This window comes from Podarcis vaucheri (assembly GCF_965113315.1).
Source record: "Podarcis vaucheri genome assembly, chromosome: 4".
Taxonomy (NCBI): domain Eukaryota; kingdom Metazoa; phylum Chordata; class Lepidosauria; order Squamata; family Lacertidae; genus Podarcis; species Podarcis vaucheri.
The window spans coordinates 109,171,456-109,188,964 of NC_138762.1; the positions used below are offsets into that span (position 1 = coordinate 109,171,456).

Genomic DNA, 17,509 nt, shown 5'->3' on the forward strand with positions numbered 1-17,509 from the left:
AGCTTGCAGGCCTAGGCTGCTGCAGAGTCGGTAGATTGAGATCTTTTTCAAACAGCTGCAGAGAAGCTTTTGCATCTAAAGATCCAGTCCCAATGGTCACCTATGTGGATAAAGACATCTTTTAAAACAATCTCAGCATATAGAAGGTGCCAGAAGCTAAAACTGATACACCACTTGTAAAAAATAAAAATCTCTCATATTAAGAACTCATGTTCCAATTTGTGCTTAAGATGCTGTGTGATGCAACAGGTATGTACATTCATATGCGGTGGTGGACATACAAGAATTTTTGACAGTGGTGTTTAATTTTACATTCTTATCTAGGAGGCCTCTTCAATTCTTGCTACAGAAGCCAGACACCATGTTACATTCATCAAATGTATCAAAACTTTTCATTTGCAAATTGAAATAATGTTGGGTCTGATCTAGTTGAGAAACCTGGGATGGGGTAGCAGTAGGAGGGTTATCTGAGAGCATCAACAAGCATATGGACAGAGGTGATCCAGTCGGCATTGTGTGCATACAACCTGGGAAAGGTTTTATTGATTAATTTTATTTGCACAAAGCGTGTTCTCCCTCATGGAGAGCACGGGTTGCGGGCGGGGCTGACGAGACACCTCACTGTTGCTAGGCAAATGGTTTGGCCATCCTTTAAGCAGGGGCAGGCTGTTACTGGGGAAATCTAGATGTTGCCATTTGTTGATTGACAGCCCTATTTGTTAAATACAATGCTCGCAGCGACGAACTTCCTCTTTTGGCTGTGTGCTTCGGATCACCCGCCCTCCCTTCCCTAATTCTAGGCTGTTTGCTTGACCTTGCTATGCCTGTCATGGGGTCGTCTGCTTTGGGGCAGGGGCCCGGTAGGAATTTTGTCCATTTGGCTGGTTAGTGTGTACTGCGTAGCAAATCGTCACAACTTGTAAGGTTTGCGGTTAGGCATTGGTCTTGGAATTGGTTGGTGGAGGGGTATGGAGTTGGCTGTGCCTGCCCCTCCAAAATGCTGCTGCTACAAGGGTTTTCTGTTAAAGGAACCCAGGAGCTCACCATGCTTTTGTCCGAAACCCCCTGGCAAGGGGCTAGGGCCACGCAAGCCCCTGGGAGCATGCTGGGGAGAGGTGAGGCATGGTTCCCAGTCCCGTCTCTTTCCCCAGGTGACTTACCCTTGCTGACTTCGTGGGGGGGTGTGAATGTCAGAGCTGTCCCCGGTCGGGGTCAGTTAGTGCTACCAATGCCTAAGCAACCACTCACATTGCTGTAATTTGAATAAAGTTGTGGCCAAAATTATGCCAAAAACCTTAAACAAAAATTAAGTGTCAATTGCGTTTTTCCTTGGGCGGTGTCTTGGGGACCTCGACGCGCAACTATATATACTGCCATATTTGAGGTGGAGAATCATGGTAGTGAACAGCACAAAATCAAGAATGAAATTATATCTGTAAAACAAATGCAAAATGAATTACAATGCAGTAGATCAAATTAATACATCAACATTCCTGGATCACCCTTAAGGGAAACCAGTTACTGATCCATAAAAGGACATGTCCTCTTATCCCATGAATGCTAAGCTTACATAGGAGTCTTTGGTGAAGGGCTTTATCAAAAGCTTTTTGAAGATGTCTTGACAGTGTTGATTGGAGCCATGTCCCCTTACCTCTGACAAGGTTCCCATTCTAGATGAGGGAGAGCTCATGCTGTCAGTTTATGAAAGAAAAAGCTTGCTGTTCATGCTTCACTTGCACCCAGGCCTCTTTAAGTGCCAAATTCACAGTGAACAGTGAAATAATTAAATAATTATGTTATATTGCAATTCTTTCATCTGGGTGGAGAGTCGGCTCATGTCAAGCCTTCACATGCTGAGAACCACCAGCAATAATGCTTCAACTAAGTTGGAAATTGTTGCTCTCATACAGCTTCCTTTGAGCAGTATCCACTAGGGATGGGGAAGATTTCAGATCAGTTCACATTTAAAAGTGAAGCTACTTAATTTGTACTTTCAGAAACAAAATGATAACTGAAACAAAACCATCCTTTGAAATTCACATTTGCAAACAGGTTCTCAGGCCAAGTAATGAGTACTAGTTTGGCCATGCCTGTACTAGGATAAAGTGTGGTACAAAATGAATATATTAGTTAATATATCACACAAGAATGCTTTATATTAGGGAAAATGCAAAAATGTTAGATTGGAAAAAATTCCTAAGAAAAATGGTATATTAGGAGAAAAGTGCACTAGAATGTTGATGAATTTTCATGAGGACATAAAAAAAATCACAAACTAATGTGAAAATGTGAAAAACATAAGTTAAGAATGGAAAAATTCAAAACGGAGAGAATGTTAAATTGACAGATTTGCCTATTCCTGGTATTCACCAGTTAGCCAACTGGTGGATTTCATGGGACAGATAGTCTCTCCTGCAGAGATGAATGCTGCTCCCTATATACATGTGAGAGTAGGAGAGGGAGGTGTTTAAGGAAGACAGATCAGGCCCATTTTCCTTTAGCTCTGCGTACTTTGCTTGTTCCTGTATTTTTAATCTGGGTGGCAGTGGAGTATCCTTGAGTGGGATCAGCTACCTTCTCCATAGTTGGCCCCAACAAGCTAATTCTGGGATTTGGACCCTCCCAGCTGCAATTCATGCAGGATACATTACATCATACAGGATACAGGTACATTTGTTTTGCAGTGGTGCAGCAAATAGAAAGGGAAAGGGAAGGGAAACAAAATACGTCCCAATCATAGTTGGAACTAACATTTCCTGACCTGTTAAGGCCTGACCAAAGGCCAGAAACTCTCTTCCAACTCATGAGATCTGTCTGCTCAATAAACTCTTTTTTCCATTACAAGCCTGACTGCGCTCATTAGGTCTGTGCTAAACAATCATCTAAACAAATTTTGAAGCACCATGCCAGAGAACTGATTGAAAATTCAAACTTACTGTCACCAAGGGAACCATTAGAGAGGCTGACATGGAAGCTTATATGTGAATTAGAACACCATTTCCCCGTCTCATTCAGAGGCAGCTTAGCATGGGTGCCACAGGAGCTGTGCCTTAAAGAGTCAGCACAAGAAAGCATATGGACAATAATTGAGGAAGATACAGTGGGCCCCAAATCACCTCCAAGGGAGAACACCTAATTTATAACATCATTTCCTAAAGATAGTCATGGAAAACTGGGATGAGGAGGAAGGGCATGAAGGTTGAAGGAATTACATGTCTGCAGGACCTTTCCATGGCCATGCAATCTTGGCATGAGCATATGGCAGAAGAAGGCACCATATGCAAAGGAAAAGCATGAGTAATGAATAGATCTCATGTGGGATACTTTGGAGAGGGGCAGGAAAAACCTCAATGTCTATATCAAGGTAGAAGGGAGAATATGAAAGCGAAGCTTAGTGGAAGACCAAAGCGAGTCTCAAACAGTCCTTCTATCTGAATTTGAAGGCAGATTCCGAGATTATCTGGTGACTTGTGCCATCTAATCATTACTTTCTTACAGTAATATTCATCATTTGAATACAATAATATAATAGAATCGTAGAATTGTAGAGCTGGAAGAGACCCCAAGGTTCATCTAGTCAAAACCCTGCAATGCAAGAACCCTGCCCACAGTCGTGTTGCTGAATACTTTTCCAAATCCATATCTTTATTGCTTTAGCCAAAGGCCATCAGTTATACAATAGTAAAATAGTAAAGTGACATCACTTTAAATAAATATCATGATCCATTGCAATGTCCAATATATTTTGCAACAATAAAAAAACACAAAACCCCTGAAACACTCAATAAACACGTCTAACAATGGCATGTGCCCCTCAAGCTTAGAAAGCTTACCCACCCCTGCTTTAAAGGATCCTAAAATAGTGAAGTTGATACCTATACATTTAAACTGCTTAATTTTGGTGATGGATCCCATTTATCTTGTTTCTGAGCTTTCCCAACAAGCATAATACACCACCCTGAGTCATTCCAGTGGTGTCAAATCTACTGATAGACCAAGGAGAACTCCCCCATATAGTGAGGCTTTAACTGCTCCCTGGACCAATCTAGTCAACCTCCTCCTCCTAGATCTTACCATGCACAATGTGCAGAGAAGCATTTTGATATGCTTTTCTGCTAAGAACTAAGTGTGAAGTTGGATGGATAAATAGGTTCTCATCCACACATCACTCCAAGAAATGCAGCTCAGGTCAATTCACCGAGGAATTAATAAAGATCAATTTCTTCATGCATCTTTAGTGGCAATCACACACAGGTCCCAAGACAAAGTCTGCATTTGAAGCAGGAACTTAAAAAGAGAGTGTGAGTGTTTTGTCTCTCTGAAATTCCCATGTGAAAAGAAATCTTACATAGCTTCAAACTCTTTTTGACCCACTTGTTATTTGTGTCTGAAGGACTGGGAAAGATTAAAATGAAATGACGCCAGGAGAAAAGTCTCTGCAATTAGTGCACGTTTTAGTTCAAGGCCAAGCCCTGAGTTAATTACATGAGCATCATTTGACTTCTATGCCTTGGGTGGGTTAAAAATAATATCAGAGGGGACTGGAATGGGCTCTGCCATATACACCCCCAGCCTGCAATGTTCAGCTAATCAGTACTAACTCTGATATCAAACCTGGAAGATTTATGAGGAAATCTTACTATGTAAAGTAAGTCAGGACAAGGAGCTTGCAGCCCTCCATATGAATCATAGAATAGAATAGAATAGAATAGAATCATAGAGTTGGAAGAGACCACAAGGGCCATCGAGTCCAACCCCCTGCCAAGCAGGAAACACCATCAGAGCACTCCTGACATATGGTTGTCAAGCCTCTGCTTAAAGACCTCCAAAGTAGGAGACTCCACCACACTCCTTGGCAGCAAATTCCACTGTCGAACAGCTCTTACTGTCAGGAAGTTCTTCCTAATGTTTAGGTGGAATCTTCTTTCTTGTAGTTTGGAGCCATTGCTCCGTGTCCGCTTCTCTGGAGCAGCAGAAAACAACCTTTCTCCCTCCTCTATGTGACATCCTTTTATATATTTGAACATGGCTATCATATCACCCCTTAACCTCCTCTTCTCCAGGCTAAACATGCCCAGCTCCCTTAGCCGTTCCTCATAAGGCATCGTTTCCAGGCCTTTGACCATTTTGGTTGCCCTCCTCTGGACACGTTCCAGTTTGTCAGTGTCCTTCTTGAATTGTGGTGCCCAGAACTGGACACAGTACTCCAGGTGTGGTCTGACCAGAGCAGAATACAGTGGCACTATTACTTCCCTTGATCTAGATGCTATACTCCTATTGATGCAGCCCAGAATTGCATTGGCTTTTTTAGCTGCCGCGTCACACTGTTGGCTCATGTCAAGTTTGTGGTCAACCAAGACTCCTAGATCCTTTTCACATGTACTGCTCTCAAGCCAGGTGTCACCCATCTTGTATTTGTGCCTCTCATTTTTTTTTGCCCAAGTGCAATACTTTACATTTCTCCCTGTTAAAATTCATCTTGTTTATTTTTGCCCAGTTCTCTAATCTGTCAAGATCATTTTGAAGTGTGATCCTGTCCTCTGGGGTGTTAGCCACCCCTCCCAGTTTGGTGTCATCTGCAAATTTGATCAGGATGCCCTTGAGTCCATCATCCAAGTCGTTGATAAAGATGTTGAATAAGACCGGGCCCAAGACAGAACCCTGTGGCACCCCACTAGTCACTCTTCTCCTGGATGAAGAGGAACCATTGATGAGCACCCTTTGGGTTCGGTCAGTCAGCCAGTTACAAATCCACTGAGTGGTAGCATAGTCAAGACCGCATTTTACCAGCTTCTTTACAAGAATATCATGGGGCACCTTGTCAAATGCCTTGCTGAAATCAAGGTAGGCTACATCCACTGCGTTCCCTTCATCTACCAGGCTTGTAATTCTGTCAAAAAACGAGATCAGGTTAGTCTGACATGACTTATTTTTCAGAAATCCATGCTGACTATTGGTGATCACAGCATTCCTTTGTAGGTGCTCACAGACTGTTTGCTTAATGATCTGCTCCAGAATCTTCCCTGCTATTGATGTCAGACTGACTGGGCGGTAATTATTTGGGTCCTCTCTTTTCCCCTTTTTGAAAATAGGGACAACATATGTTTTTGGACTCCCATCAACCCCAGCAAGGAATGGTCAAGGATGGTGGGAGTTGTAGTCTAGCAACATCTGAAGGGCCACAGATTCATCTTCCCGGAATTAAACCTCTTTTTACTCAGAATCACTGTTTTGGCACCCTAAACGTTTCACTTGATGAGCCTCACATGTCCTTATGACAAGAAAAAAAGTAAAACGAATCTAAATAGTGATGATGATGATGATGATCTTATTTGTATGCTGCCCATCTGACTGGGTTGCCCCAGACACTCTGGGGCACCCACCCACAATCCCATTCCTGGAAGCACAGGTTATCCTGTTAATTGGACTTTAATTGGAGGCGTGTGCCAGATACAATGAGATAAGAGATAATGAGGCTGTTATTGGAATGATATTGGAAAATCAATAAAAATCTATTTTTTTTAAAAAAAGATTTATAATTAAGCAATAAAAACATGATCCACATTAACAGATCTTGAAAGACTAAATATCTGTCATCGCAGGACGTCTCATCCATTTCACTTCAAATGGAGTTTTTGGGATAAGATTTTGAATGGTGGTTCACATGAAAAACACAGAAGCCTTCTTCTGTCCTGGTGTGGGTATGTTTGTGCATATGCAAAGCACAGATAGAAGTTCACAATGGCTTCTATACTTGGCAAATGGGCAAGTTCTATTCCACTGTGCTGCTCTCAGTAGCAGCAGTCCTACTTCAGAAAACTGTCACCAGCTGCTGTTCTGTGGCTCACTTTTTGGTCCACTAGAGTCAAAAGCTGCTTCCCTCCTAGGGCAAAGACAGCTTCATTGGGACCATGACATTGGGAGAGCAGAGTCTTCCACCCACCAGTGTCTAAATGCCAAATCACTCTCTGCAGCACCTGCAAAATCAAGCAGAGTGTGGTATGTTCAAATTAGATGGGGACCAGCGTGTTGAGATTCCTTCATTGCAGGGGGTTGCACTAGATGATCCTCAGGATCCCTTCCAACTCTATTGTTCTATTATCTTATGTTTACATTCTAAAAGATAGGTGTGTTAATTGCATTCACTGGGTTAACTTTATGTCTAGTTTTCTCCTGGGCCAAGTTGGCAAATCCCCTTCTTCCCTTTGTTTGTCCTTGTTTGTGAAGTCACTGTTTTCCTGTTCTTGCAGCCTTCCCTCTGCATTTCTCTATTGCAACCAACAACTGTAAAAGAATTCGGGACACTTAGCTGCAAGATTCACATAAAAGTAATATGACATCTTCCCTAAATTATAACCATATGGAAATCAGTCAAGATCCTAAAGATCTTGTGTTGTTCAGCAAGTCCATCCAATTACACCAGTGGATGTATTTCCTGAAACTATACATGAATCTGTTATCTTTTTAGATCCAATAGTTGAAACGCTCTGGAGTTAAGACATGCCTGTTAGTTCTATTTTCTTCTTCTTTGAAATCCCTTAAGGAAACAAAATAAACTCTCCTCTGACTTTTTCATTATTTCTGCCATCTGATGAAGAATTTAATACCTTGATTTTCCATCAGCATTTTATTTCTTTATCATTTCATGTTAGCTTGGCAGTAAAAACACATATATTTTATATATAGTCAGGTAAAATTGAAAAATGTAAAGTGCTAGCAGTTATGTAAATAGATGGTTTGATGATGGAGTTTGCTTTCTCAGGCCCTCAGGCCAATGCAATTCCTCCCTTCCTTTTTTAAAAAGAAAACGTTAAAACTACATGCAGAGAGAATACCTATTTATGTACTTCTCTTCATGGCTCCTAGATTAGCAAAGCAAAATAACAGGCAATCAGGCTAGACAGCAGGAAACTCACACCTAAAATGCATCTTAGGATGGATAAGGCACCCTGGGAAGAAATTGCCTGTCAATAGTCAGCAGCAAGGAAAGATTTATTTGTACCCCCAAAACCAACAATGACATCAAGATAAGTAATGAAAATCATAAAGACAGGATGAGATCAACCCAATGGGTATTACAGGCAGCTACCAAAGGCAGAAAAACCCCAGGGGCTCCTAGCTAATTAGGAAAATCTTCAAACTAAATGCCATTTTCTTTCCTCCTGGCCCAGACTCATGGGAGAACATGGGTTGAAGTACATGGGGATTGTGCCCTCCCAGTTTTCCCAGTTGCAGTTATCTTGCATGTCTTTGGACATATCTGATCTCCCACCAGAGGGCCATCATAACCATGAAATTATTACTTATAAAAGTAAGAAAACCTTTATCTGCTCCTTACAGTTCTCCAGCTACATAAAACACATGTACAGAACATTTCAGTGACTATAAAGGAGAAGTCACTGTAATAAGATGCAGAGTAATCACATTTGCTGTGATACACATGATGTTTAAAGGGAAAGAGACACAAGGCTGTTGCTGCTGTTTCTTTCAGTTGCCATATGCTCTCTGAGATACAATTTTTCAGCCTTTACCATTTTTTCCCTTTCCCTCTCACTTGGGGCCCAAAGAGGCCTGGGCGTGGTGCAAAGCGCTACCATCATCACCACATTTATATCCCAGTCTCTCTCCATTGATGTAAAGACGTCATATGAAGCTTGCACTCGAAAGAACACTGTGAGGGAGGTTGAGTTGAGAGACAGCAACTAGACAAAGTTTAGGCACCTGCAGATTTACAAAATCTGCACTGCCATTCAAAGGGGGAAACTGCATGCACTTCAGGCCAGGATGTCAAAGAAAGAAATGTGTTAGCTTACCTAAGTAAGCCAGTGTGGCGTAATGATAAGCCAGTGTGGCGTAATGATAAGGCGTTGGACCAGGAGACCCAGGTTCAGATCTCCACTCAGCCATGAAACTTCCTTGGGTGTCCTTGGGTCAGTCACTATATGTCAGCCTAAGTTATCTCACAGTGTGATGGTGAGGATAAAATGGGCAGGATCGGGGGGAGATCCATTTGCACCACCTTGAGTTCTTGGAGGAAAGATGGGCTATGCGTGAAATAAAATAAGATAAGGTAAAAGAATATCACAAAACAAAAACATGTTATTCCAGTAATCTCGACATTAGCACAGGGGAGAATAATAATTTTAATAAAGTGCAATCCTATTCTTATATCATCATATGTAGAATTAACATCATGCTGGATATTGTGTATTAGCCAACACTCACTTTCCAGTTCTGCTATTCCGTATGCCTAACTTGCCTGGAACATGGCTTAGTTCTTTACCCTATGTAACTGGGAACATGTTATTAATAATAAACCAATTATGTCTGCTTTGCAGGGGGTCAATATAGGAACTTGAAGAAGTCTGGCAACAGTCCAATGCAGAACCACTGTAAATGCACTTACACCCTCTGAATTCATCTGTCCGTTGAGAGTATATTTTTATTCCCGAGTAAGTATCTGGGCTTATCCACAATTCCATCAGCTCCACACCCAGTGTGAGGGTCCTAAATCCACCTCTGCTCCAGTAGTCAAATATTCTCTGAATATTGGGTATCTGTATTTGATATCCATTGTAAAGTAAAGGGTAAAGGGACCCCTGACCATTAGGTCCAGTCGTGGCTGACTCTGGGGTTGCGGCGCTCATCTTGCTTTATTGGCCGAGGGAGCCAGAGCAAACCAGAGCAGCACACGGAAACGCCGTTTACCTTCCCACCAGAGAGGTACCTATTTATTTACTTGCACTTGGACATGCTTTCGAACTGCTAGGTTGGCAGGAGCAGGGACCAAGCAATGAGAGCTCACCCCGTCATTGCGGGGATGCAAACCACCGACCTTCTGATCAGCAAGTCCTAGGCTCTGTGGTTTAACCCACAGCACCACCCGAGTCCCTCATATCCATTGTAATATGAATTAAATATTTGACATTTCATTGATAGCTGACATGTACTTGGTGTGCCGATTTAATGTTTGACATGGTTGATAACCAATGTTTTCAGAGTTTCAAAACTTTTAATACTGAAGTTTGTCTTTACTTCACAGAAATAAAGGGGTACACAATATGCATGAGCACAGCCTGGGGAGGGGGCAAATAAACTTCAACAACTTTGATTTCCTAAAAAAACTTCAGCAACTTTGGCTGCCCCCCCCCCAACGAAAAATCCTGGCTACACCCATGTCAATAGGTTGCTATAGTATAGTGTTGGAGCCTCACCTTCAGCAACAGTGGCCTGAGAGAAGATCCCCCCCCCCCAATATTTCTCTTGTCAGGCATTTCAGGGACAGATCAGCAGCAGTATTGCTAATTATTCTAATCAAAGCTTCCAAAGAATCTGTTGCTTCCTGGGAAATGGTCTGAAAACCAAACGCACTCAATATTATTTATTTAAGCATTTTACTCCCTACTTACCCACCCTTCAGCTCAAAAGTCTCCTAGAGAAAGAAAGCAAACCTAAGCAGCAGTTCTCAACATTTTCAAAAGTTCCGATAAAGACCAGCTGGGATGGAATCTGACGGGTCTTTTCCCAAGGTCAGCATGTATAGGTTTGCATCTTAAAGCATGTAGACAGTTTAATTCACAAAATAATATGCAGAAACGTTCATTGAAGTTTTCTTCCAAGATGTGCTAAGTTGGGCCATCCTGCTCGCTCTGCTGAATGGGACCTAGGTTTCTGCCCCAAAGCCTTGTCCTGATGGTGCTACTGGCTGCTACAGGAAACAAAAGCCCCTTTTCTCTCTCCCCCCCCCCCGCTCAATATGGTTTAGTTCACCTTACCTCATCCTCTGGTGTCCTTACAAAAGGTTTCCAATTCCCTTGGCCAGGGTCATCTTACCCATAGAGGCTAGTGGCGCAGGGCACCAAGTTCTGGAGGGCGCCAGGGAAAAGGTGGAGGCTGGACATGGCATCTCCCGACATCAGCTTGCTGCCCTCGCCCGCCTCCGCCATGCCACGCCAAACCAGTGCCGCCCCCGGAGTCTCCTTCTGCCGTGGCCACCGTGGCACAAAGCGGCCAGCTGAGCCGGGAGGCTTCATCCAGCCTCCTCCTCTTCCCTGCCAGAGGAACCGCCCTCCAGCCGCTGCCGTCCTCCTTAAAAAACTGGGAAACGGGGGGGGGGGGGAGGGAGCTTTGCACTGAGGCATCTGATCAAGGCCTGTATTTTAAAATGAGCTTAAAGATATATTTGCAAATGTTTGTATATTTCATGCCAGGCAGCTGGCTAAGTACTTTGGCAGTTGTTTATCCTCTTGAACAGCCCCCCCTGATTTATAGCAGTAGCAGGAGACAAGTTTCTCAAAGTTGTAAAAGGAAATTACAGGCTGGGAGCAAAGGTCATACTGACCATTCATATTATAGAATACAATCAAGCTGCAAAAACACTAATTAAGAGTTGGTAAATAGTAAGATTTATTGTTTGACAGAAAATAATACCAGGTGCCTCCCATTAGACTCGAGCCATATTTTCATAAGGTTAAAGGGCAAGAGCTAATAGGAACAGCAGCTGGCTGGGAAAGGGGGTGTAAACTGAAGAGGCTTTTTTTTGAAACTGTTTTTACTAAGTTCCTTTTCTTCTAAAAAGCTATATATGTTAATGTTAGAAATATATTGGCTTAATGTAATTATGCAAAGGATTTAGAAAGTAAGAAATGATAGATTCTTATGTTAGATTCTTATTTCATTGATGGTGTGTGAGAATGTGAACCCAAGATCTCTGTTACCATGAGCCATCTGTTTTAGCCATCTGTTTTGCAGTGAATAGGGCAAGAGGGCAAAAGGTGAAATGTTAATTAAGGTGCCTGGTCGAGGCAAATGTAAGATATATGGCTACTTGTTTGCCATTTATAGATAGAAGGAAATATAGCTCTTTGTCTCCCATAAAAGGTAATAGGAAATGGGTGTATCTTTTATGATTGGTTCTAGCAATCAGCCAATAGGAATTTCAACCAGGCTGATTGGACAGAGGCAGCCAAAGGAGGAGCAAGGGGGCTGGGATGAGGAAATATAAGTGCTGGCCATCAGGGCTGGAGTGGGCAGAGCTTTGGTAACCATATACCACTGTGCCTCTCATTTATTTGTCTGACAAATAAATTATTATTTTAATTTCTCTATTGCTGCGTTGAATATTTCATTCCAGCTAAGCGTTAACCACAAGCAGGGTGCTACAGCACCACAGTGCCGGATATGCTTAAGATGGCCCTGTCCTTGGCAGTGGGAGGGGACAGTCCAACTGGATCAGGTCCTGCCATGGCCCTTGCCTTGCTCTGGTCTTCCTTTTCACAGGGCAGGTGGTGTTGAGAACCACTCAATATGCAGCAGGCCCTTGGTGACGCATTTCCTTTTTTATTTCACTGTGAAAGTGGCCACAATATGGAGGAGGAAGGGGAAATTAAGATAGTGTTCCTGTTTCCTGGAACAATGTAATTTTTGATTTTTAAACAGTAATGTCTTTTTCTGCTCTGACTCACTACTTTTGATTTTTCCCTTATTCATTTAAAATCTGAACCAAGCTACAAATATGTTTTAAGTTTTGTGAAATCATGTAAAGGAAAAGATAGGTGAACTCCAGAGTAATCACGCTTACCATCAAAAACAGGGCAGTTTAACTGCATTTTTAAAAATTAAAAATCTCTCCCTCAAAGACATGAGATGACAGTTTTTATTTGCTCTACATTTCTGTATATGAATTCTCAAATGTTGAATGGCAGCCCTGCTTTATGTATTCAAGAACAGAATGTTCTAACCTTTGCATAAAATTATCTCTAAACTTGACATCTTCCAACCTGAAAACAAAATATTCCAACTGAAACCACTTATAGGACCTTCCCAATTCTAAGTAGAATTTGCCATAATGAATTGCTAACAATCAGAATGAGGAAGTTAAAATGAAATTAATCTTGCAACCATACATATAGCATCAAATTATTCCCCACAAGCAGAAATGAATTAAAAATAACTCTAGCAGAAAATAAAATAATAAAAAATTGTCGGCAAGTGTTAAATGAGTTGAAGAAGAATGATGCATAACAACTTTGTAAACCTTAAAGCAATAATAGATATCTCTCTAAAGCTGTCTAGGTTTGTCCAGAGACCTATAAAAACAAAAGATATGTGGCCACTATAAGAAGGTACCGGTGTGAAAGAACTCCATGTTATTAGCTGCTACTGGTGCTGGTGGGAAAAAGACAGAGTGTAATAAGATTGGTGCAGGACGTATGTTGTGCTGACATCCGTTCCACAGTAGGCACCTGTCACGCTTGGTCCAGGGTCAACCCTCAACAGTCCTCCAGGTCCAAAGGAGTATTGGCTCTTCATCTGTGGGAGCTGGAGATAACACAGTCTGGAGGAGGCAAAATTCCAACACCAGCAGCCAAAATCAGGTAGTGTAACCAAGGCAACTCAAGTTTAAAAGTTGCCATCATATGTACAACCTGTACTATACATACCATTTTAAACAGTCATGGCTTTCCCCAAAGACCCCTGGGAACTTTAGTTTCTTAAGGGTGCTGAGAGTTGTTAGGAGACGACTATTATTATTATTATTATTATTATTATTATTTACCCCACCCTTTTCCCTGATGAGACTGAATGTGGGTTACAGTTAAAAATAAGAACTGCTAAAAATATCGAAAAAAACCATCATAGAAAACAATTAAAACTGTATACCTGTATTAAATATATTTCAAGTCATACAAATAATTACAATAAAAACAGCATGGCACCAGCCCTTTCATTAAAAGCCAAAATCTCAAAAAAATTAAGTTTTTGAGTTATTTTAAAGGAAATTCACAGGCGTAACTCTTCTTACCCCTCCTGAATCCCTCTTTCCAAAAAACTGAGAATTATAGGTCTGTGAGGGGAAGGGTCTCCTTACAGCTCTCAGCACCCTTAACAAACTACAGTTGCCAAGATTCTTTGGAGGAAGCCTGGCTGTTTAAAGTAGGATGATACTGTTTTAAATGCATAGCGCAATGGGGTATTACAGAAACAGTGTTTTGTCCCTCTCAATCCAGTATTTACTGTGAAATAAGATGGCTGCCTGGAGATGGGGAGGCGGGCCATGACTGAAATACCTGTACACAAATTACAGCTGAATATTTCTTTTTCTTAAGTTGACCTTTATCAGCTTTGTAATTTGATTCATTTCCATTACAAATATTAACACAGAAGATCACACAATCATCTTTTTTGCAGAACATGTTTTGTGTTATTTGTGTTCACCCGATGGTAAAATATGCACCTATTAATCACTCATCATAAACTCCCCTTCCAGAAAACAATTGTTAAGCTCAAAGGAGATCAAAATAGAAAGCTCCTCATTTTCTAATGGTCTTTGTCTTGTATTTTCTTCCCAGGTTTCTTTTATCATAAGAAAATCAACACCTGGGACAAAGCACTCTGGTAAAATGAGAGAGAGAGAGAGAGAGAATATGCCTAGGAGCGAAAACAAAACCACTTGCATAGCAAATGTGAAGTTTACAACTTGCAGGTTCAGTACTCAAACCTTGAGGCTTCTTGGCAAGGACATTGTATCTACAAGACCAGTGATTTTCAAATTGTCAACCTCCAGGAAATCTTTACTGCATGAACTTGTCTGTTGCTGAGGTATCCTCACACACCTGCCATGGATAGGGCCCAAATATCATTTCTTTAGGACCAGTTCAAGCGTGTAACCCGAGTCCTGTCCTCTGCTCCCAATGGGCCTTGACTGGGTTTTTGTTTTGTTTTTTAATGGAGGATTGATTGGTACCTTTAGCTTCCTTAGGCAACTGTTTTATGCCATGTTTCTGCCTGTCTGATTTGTCTTTCTACCCAAAATGCCCTTCATACAGTGTTCCCTGTCCCTGGGGCCATTTTGTGTGTGTGTGTATGTGTGTGTATGCCAATCAAATTCACACACAAACACACACTTTATGGAGACCAAAGCACAGCCCTTGGTTCTTCAGGCATAGATGAAGTGTCTTCCTCCTATGCCCTCTCCCCTGCTGGGGCAATGGCCTGAAATCTCTGTGCGTTCCAGAGAATTTGGGGAATTTGTTGTAGCTTGAACATTCACCATGAGACTCACTTTTGTGGTCTCTTTATTAGAAAACACCCCAGAAGACATCAAATACATTGTAAAAGGAGACTGATGACAGCTAAGTTTCAGGGAAGTTTAAGTTTCAGGAAACCTTTCAAGAAGCCCCAAGGATTATTTAATTATTAAAATATTTTGTATACTCCTGTTATATGTGGTTACTAATGTCTGGCTCACACATGTTTATTCAGATAAAAAAGCATTCCTTATAAGAGCATGCAGTATATTAACTTTTCTTTAAATTGTTTGTTGTGAATTAATAACTAAATTGCAGCGTCACTCATCTTCTTTCCATGCCTGGCAGTTCACCCCTTTTCTCTAGATATGGAGGAAAGGTCCCCCAAAGCAGACAAATCTAGCCTTCCTTTGCTTTGTTACTGTTATTCTTCTAAGCCTTCATAATTTGATTGGCATACACAAACAAAGTGGTCAAAGTGGTCTCTGACTTTCTGAAAACCATCCCACAGAGATTAAAAGAAGGGTCTCCAGCTTTCATAACAATAAAAACTTTTATGCTTCTGTTGATGGGCAGTAAGAACTGTTGTGATTCCCTTTTTTAGTCGATTCTCTCATGGGTATCCTGGGGGACACGAATCCAGGTTTCTTAATGCAAGGACAATGCAAAGGTTGCTTTCAAAGCTTTTAAACCTGTTCTACACTTCTCATATTATCTGTATTTCAGGGACATTTTAAAACCCCCTTGAGACATTTTTCACTGATCATGTAGATTCTAAATAGTTTCTCACTTCCTTTGTAAAATACATATTTATCTAACATGGTCTGCCACCTATCCATATAAATATATGTGAAGGCAGTTTTTGGTGGATTGAGCATACGAGACCAACAGTGGTTCCAGCAGTTAAGAAGGTGATTTCTGCATGTGCTGTCGAGGGAAGTGAGGGGCAGATGGGCTCATCAACCAGGGAAGGTAGCCAATGCAGGAGAAGGCAAATTCTGATCCTAAGCCTCCGCTCCTTGTGGGATATCGTTGGGAGAATAAATGGCTAAGAAATAAACCCTACATAAATCGAGAGTGGAGTCCCTTAGAGGGTTGGATGGTGCCTTGTATGCCTCCTTCTGGCAACACCTGCCGCCCAGCTGGTGCACAAGGTATTTCTCTGATTTCTCTTATTTTCTTTGGACCACATTGGCAAGGCCGAGAGGGGACAGCCCAGGACCCCCATACACCCTGCCCACACTTGCACACCATGGAAGGTCACTCTGGAGCTGCTAACACAGCAGTTTGACTTTACCCCCAGAGGTGCACTCCATTGTCTCTTGAGACAGACGGATGCCAAAACACACACACACACACACACACACACACAATGCACCCCCCCTTCAAATAGGCAGAACAGCTATTGCCAATTCAACACACCAATTTAGTGGAAGAAATGCATCGAAACAATACATTGTTGTTATTTTAGTTAGGTATAGTCTTTCAGTTTTTTCTAAGTAATTTCTTGCTTCTCAAATTTCTCTGAAATCAAAATACTTTCTGTAATCAAACACTTTATGTTTATCTGCTGCATCAATCACGCAGACAACCACAGTGCACCCCACTGTGTTATATCACTAGTATAATAATACCATAAATCAGCTGAAACATCTGTCAGCAAATACCCACAAAAAATCCAGTGCAAACAGAAGGTAGGATTGAATTTTATAATAGGCTACAGTTGCTTATTTGGGCCCAATCTTTGCACAGTGGCACAACTGTCAGCAGGAACTACTGGCCAGCAATCAAGGCAAGTGGCCAGCTAAGAGCATTTACTTACTGAGACTCTATACCAAGACGGAGGGAAACCAGCAAGCCAGTCTACTATTTTCCAAAGAGCTAGTGGTAGACTATTCATTGTTCATTATTAACATGCTTGCCTCTGTCATGCTGCAATGTAAACAAACAAGGTTCCCCTTTTTCTTGGCATCCATCTGTCTCAAGAGACGAAGCACCTATGGGGGGTGGGGTAGAGATCCTGGGCTGCCCAGATGACAAGAACTCTCCTCTTGGCCTCACTGATGTGGCCCAAAGGAAAGCAGAGCAATATGTTTGGCTACAGGAGTTGTCGGAAGGAGGCATACAAGGTGCCATCCAACCATCTTAAGGACTCCACCCTGGATTTGTGTAGGGTTTACTATTCAGCCTTTCCTTCTCCTGAAGATGTCCCTCAAGGCAGTGGGTAGTGTTTCCCTACCCCTCTTTCTTCACAGATTTCAACACAGAGTTGGGAGCTTACAGTGCCTCTCTTAGCAAGCACAGCTTGACAGAGTATCAGGCTTTCATTGTTCAACATTTCCAAACAGGATCAGCCCTGCATGTTAGGGCCTAGACTGCTGGATGTCTGGATTGTAATATTTGCTGTCAATCTGGCCCAAATAACCCTGAGATTCAGAAAACTCCCAAAGAGGCATGATGGGCCACAATGAATGACTGCC

The 17,509-nt window shown here is 41.9% G+C and overlaps 1 long non-coding RNA gene across 1 annotated transcript; it reads right to left on the minus strand.

Moving 5' to 3' along the window:
- Positions 1–1,131: 1,131 nt before the first annotated feature.
- LOC309531736 lies at positions 1,132–17,306 on the minus strand. Its single transcript, XR_014219402.1, has 3 exons — positions 16,852–17,306; positions 2,354–2,434; positions 1,132–1,691 (listed from the first exon to the last, which is right to left on the minus strand). It is a non-coding gene; the product is annotated as an uncharacterized lncRNA (long non-coding RNA).
- Between the last annotated feature and the right edge of the window lie 203 nt (positions 17,307–17,509).